General features: G+C 46.1%; 1 pseudogene; it reads left to right on the top strand.

Moving 5' to 3' along the window:
- The first annotated feature begins 1,446 nt into the window (after positions 1 to 1,446).
- On the top strand, positions 1,447 to 5,296 carry LOC123441417 (annotated as a pseudogene).
- Positions 5,297 to 5,548: the final 252 nt, after the last annotated feature.

Here is a 5,548-nt window from a genome sequence, read left to right as displayed (position 1 = left end):
GAGGAATGCTTTGTGTGTATCAAACGTCGCAACGTAACTGGGTGACTATAAAGATGCTCTACAGGTATCTCCGAAGGTGTTAGTTGAGTTAGTATGGATCAAGACTGGGATTTGTCACTCCGTATGACGGAAAGGTATCTCGGGGCCCACTCGGTAATACAACATCACACACAAGCCTTGCAAGCAATGTAACTTAGTGTAAGTTGCGGGATCTTGTATTACGGAATGAGTAAAGAGACTTGCCGGTAAACGAGATTGAAATAGGTATGCGGATACTGACGATCGAATCTCGGGCAAGTAACATACCAAAGGACAAAGGGAATGACATACGGGATTATACGAATCCTTGGCACTGAGGTTCAAACGATAAGATCTTCGTAGAATATGTAGGATCCAATATGGGCATCCAGGTCCCTCTATTGGATATTGACCGAGGAGTCTCTCGGGTCATGTCTACATAGTTCTCGAACCCGCAGGGTCTGCACACTTAAGGTTCGACATTGTTTTATGCGTATTTGAGTTATATGGTTGGTTACCGAATGTTGTTCGGAGTCCCGCAGGAGATCACGGACATCACGAGGGTTTCCGGAATGGTCCGGAAATGAAGATTGATATATAGGATGACCTCATTTGATTACCGGAAGGTTTTCGGAGTTACCGGGAATGTACCGGGAATGACGAATGGGTTCCGGGAGTTCACCGGGGGGCAACCCACCCCGGGGAAGCCCATAGGCTTTGGGGAGACACACCAGCCCTTAGTGGGCTGGTGGGACAGCCCCAAGGGGGCCTATGCGCCAAGAATAAGAAATCAAAGGAAAAGAAAAAAAAAGAGGGAGGAAGTGGGAAGGGAGGGGGACTCCTCCCACCAAACCAAGTCCAACTCGGTTTGGGGGGGGGAGTCCTCCCCCCCTTGGCTCGGCCGACTCCTTGGGGGTCCTTGGACCCCAAGGCAAGGCCCCCCCCCTCCCTCCTCCTATATATATGGAGCAATTAGGGCTGATTTGAGATGACTTTCTCACGGCTGCCCGACCACATACCTCCATAGTTTTTCCTCTAGATCGCGTTTCTGCGGAGCTCGGGCGGAGCCCTGCTGAGACAACATCATCACCAACCTCCGGAGCGCCGTCACGCTGCCGGAGAACTCTTCTACCTCTCCGTCTCTCTTGCTGGATCAAGAAGGCCGAGATCATCGTCGAGCTGTACGTGTGCTGAACGCGGAGGTGCCGTCCGTTCGGTACTAGATCGTGGGACTGATCGCGGGATTGTTCGCGGGGCAGATCGAGGGACGTGAGGACGTTCCACTACATCAACCGCGTTCTCTAACGCTTCTGCTGTACGATCTACAAGGGTACGTAGATCATTCATCCCCTCTCGTAGATGGACATCACCATGATAGGTCTTCGTGCGCGTAGGAAAATTTTTGTTTCCCATGCGATGTTCCCCAACATGTGCCTGCCGGTGTCGGTGCACGATGGGAGGCTGCCGCGGCAGTACACGCTGGAGGGGCAAGGCGCCAAGAAGGACATCTCGCCACTGCTGGAGTGGTACAGGGTGCCCGGCGGCACGCGGTCGCTGGCGCTCGTGGTGCAGGACATCGACGCGGACGAGCGGGTTCCGTCGATGCACTGGGTGGTGGCCAACAAATCGCCTGAGGAGAAGGGGCTGCCCGAGGGGTTCTCGGGCGCCGGCAGCAACGCCAACACCGGCGATGAAGGCGGCCTCTAGGAGGGGGTCAACGACTGGAAGCAGCCTGGCTGGCACGGCCCCGTCCCGGACTCCCACGGCCACCGCATCCAGTTCCGGCTCTACGCGCTCGGCGACGTGCTCAGCCTCGGCAACAAGGCAAGTGCGCCCGCAAGATCCAGTCGTGGTGGCTCTATTCTGAACTTCCTTTTTATTTTATGACATTCACTAGTTCAGGTTTAAGATTCAATCGACATTTTCCTCCATGGATTTCAGTCCCAAACTCTCTAACCCTTTGTGTGTGTTCTTTTGGCTTGCAGGTCAAACCCTAGGTGGGGCTGTGCATTTGCTGCTCCAGATCAAGTGCGCGGCCATGAGTAGATCCAGCATATGTGCAGATTAGTGGTGTCTCCCTACCTTTCCCAAATTTTCTGACGCTCAAGTTTCTGATTTAGTAAATTAATTTAGTCTCATGTGCATGTGTGTGTACTGAAAACGTTCACCCCTGTGCATAATCTTGGTGTATTGTTGCTGTATAAATAACCTGATTCGTTTTATTTTATTTCATTATTGAAGGATGTATACCCTGTCTTTTTTATACTGTTGCTTCCAAGAACAGAGTTAGATGTTCCAACGGTGATTTGTAAGCACCTATGAATGACTAGGGGCTTTTGTATGTGCATCTCGGTTGACTTCTTTGTGTGATTACTAAAGAAATGGTAGAGGAAGAAGAACTCTCCTTTCTTATTTTGTACTCTTTGCTGGTCCTACTCTTGCTGCTTCTACGTTCAGATTTCACTCCCTCGAGTAGGCTAATTTTCTTGCTCCAGTCTGTCCCCTTTCGATCTAGTGATGGTTGCTCAGGTACCAGATTCACTTATTTCTTTTGGATCTTTGTTGATTGCAGATAGAGAGATGAAGACACTCGGAGGAAGACAAGATGCTGGTCTGACTATTTGGGAGCAAGGGGGAGACGATGAAACCTGGACAGTGCTTACTCTGCTTCCTCTCCTTCTAATATCTGATATCCATCTCGCTTGGCTGGTATGGCTGCCCATCCCTGTTGTACCGTGTAGCCCTTTGTGGAGTCTTTCTATTGGTCAGTAGTTGCAGCCCATACATAGACTAACCGTGTGTCAGTTGACTATTAATATAGATAGTGCACGTGAATGTGGTGGTCAAATGTGTGTCTCAAATATGTCATGTTGTCCTCGTTGACCAATAGATATTTTTGTGTTGGTCTAAGTTTGGTGTGGCATGGTTGTATAGCTTAGCATAGTCTGGTCTCCCTATATTTGCTATTACCCAAGAATCTTAACCCACTTGTATTCATGTACTATTTGAGGTGTAAGAATAATAATAAAAACATTTGAGTTATTATGCTTGTTGAAGAAATCTGAGATGTGCTAATTTAATCTATATGATCTTCCTAATTTTAATTAAGTGCATCCGCTGCTCCAGATCGAAGCCGCCGGCGTTGGTGGCCGTGGTGCCACTGGGTGGTGCAGGTTGATGCTCAAGTGCACGGCCATGGAGCAGAACCAGCATATGTGGTGGTGCAGGTTGATGCTCAAGTGCACGACCATGGAGCAGATCCGCTGGGTGGTGGTCACTTCGAATTTCTCCAGAACTGCCGCCACCTCCCTCGTTGTGCTCGTCGGCAGCGGCGTCGCCCTCTTATTTCGCCGCTCCTCCATCGCGCTAGCCTACAATGAGTCAGCAGACCCCATCGACAGGGAAGTTATGTCCTCACATTTCTCCTTTTTTCTACTCTTCTTTCATTGTAGCACAAATGGATGTATTTCTGATCTCAAATGTGTGCTCTTGCATACGCTGAATTTCTGAATATAGCATGAACTATGCGTACACCCCCATAGGCAGCCAAGTTCTGTCCTCAGATTTGCTTGCTTGTTGTCCTTACAATTTATGAATCTCTCAACTTTTTCCAAGTCCATGTTATTTATGCACTGAATCTCTGAGCTTTTCCTATGTACTGTGTTTCTGTTTCATAGGTGCAGGTATATGTTTGACATTTCTTTTCACTGTAAATAATATGTTCGGCTATCAACATTAATTTTCGATGTACACCATGTCAGTATGCTAGTGTTCCTAGTAGAATGCACGCTCTTAAAATTAGAGAAAAAATAAATATATGCGTTCAGTTATATATGCTTATCATTTTGTAAGTTAGTGTATGAGAAAGCAATGACTTATATATGCTTATCTGAACATTCCCAGCTCACCAATCCATTTGACTTAGTTATGCACACAATCAAGTGAACTGAAGATGAGTTCCATTTTGACAGCTCTTATGTCTTTGGAGAGGATGTGGGTTTTGGCAGTTCCAAATTATAAAACCAACACATAACTCTTGAAACAAAAACAATGGACCAGATTTGATTTATCTTTTCTGATTTTCAGGATTATTAGGTGATGAATTTCCCAGCCAGCTCCATGATCTGTCATTCATGTTTAAATGTAATAATAATCTTGCTGGTGTGGATGAATGAGTACTAGCAGGTTTTTATATCCCGCAGCTCGTGTAATGCATTTAGGGGTGGAGAGCTAGCCTGCTTCTTTCTTTGTTACCTTTTTCGCAAACAACAATGGTATGCATACTGTAGATTTCCATCTAATGCTAGTACACAAAGCAGTTTCGTCTCGCAAATATGACATCACTAAGCTTAGTTGAACCTTACCTTTTTATTTAGCGATGATTACAGCTCTCAGTCTCATCGGAACGTTATAAATGAACTACTAATTTTAGAATAAATTGGACCGGACTCCCTTGTCTGTGGATCAATTAGTTCGATGTTGGATTTCTTGGAGTGGAGTGATCATTAGCGTCTAGTATAGCTTGCCATGAGATTCGAAAGAAAAATACCAAGTCTTTTTCCCTTACTCGCTTACTGTAGTTCTTTTAGTGTGTATATCGTCATCACTAAGTGCTATTAAGATGCAAATTTATTTGACTGACATGTATGTGTGCACCTGAGTAAGGAGTGATGCTGACACGTTTATTTAATTGACATGTCCTTCTGTCTCACCTGCCCCCGTCCCCTCCATGGTGTGTGTGTGTGTGTGTTGCTTTTCTGGCCAGAGATGAATATCCCAGCCTGCTGAGCAACATTGTTGGCTTCCTCTTGTCCTGCAAAGTCTCACGTGCAGGCTTGCTTGGTGCGAATTTAATTAACTCCTTAAAGGTAGATGGAATCTTCTTTGAAGATGTGCAATCTAATAGTCCACCCAGCGCTGAAATTGCTTCAGTAGCCGGATCAGCCCACCTGTAGTCAGATCCGTATGTTATTACGGACTTACTGTATGCAGTCTGTTTCATCTCGTTCTTCTGCTATCCAAATACTTGTACATTCATTCTATTGCTGGCCATTTCGTTGTGGAGCATGAATCCTTATCTTTGCTTATCCAAAGCAAATCAGGCTGGCATCATCGGAGACTATAATCTGTGCTTGTGGTGCGAGCGAGAGTTACCTGCTCCTCGATTGATAAATATTGTAATCGTGTTCTCTATTTATTTCAGATTGCTGACAAGATTCTGAACAAAACAGAGCTGGAATTCAACAAGTGGGAAGGTACCCTGTCCGATGTGCTGTAGAATGTCCGCAAAAAACTTAACCAAGTTGCTTCTGTAAGTCCAAAAGCTTTTTGTTGTTGTTGCAGTGCTTCAAAGGATACATGCCACGCAATGGACGAATGAGCAGACCATCGCAAAGACTGCTATCAGCAACATCCTTCCATGTCTGGACGCGACTACAACCAACCGAACCATAGAAGCAAGTGCTCCTTTTGATTTTCTTCCAGCCGTATGCTGGAAGCAAGTGAAACTTTGTTTGTAGTAGTGTTAGTT

The sequence above is a fragment of the Hordeum vulgare genome, chromosome 3H, assembly GCF_904849725.1.
Source record: "Hordeum vulgare subsp. vulgare chromosome 3H, MorexV3_pseudomolecules_assembly, whole genome shotgun sequence".
NCBI classification, from domain to species: domain Eukaryota; kingdom Viridiplantae; phylum Streptophyta; class Magnoliopsida; order Poales; family Poaceae; genus Hordeum; species Hordeum vulgare.
This window is presented reverse-complemented; position numbering and strand designations above follow the sequence as displayed.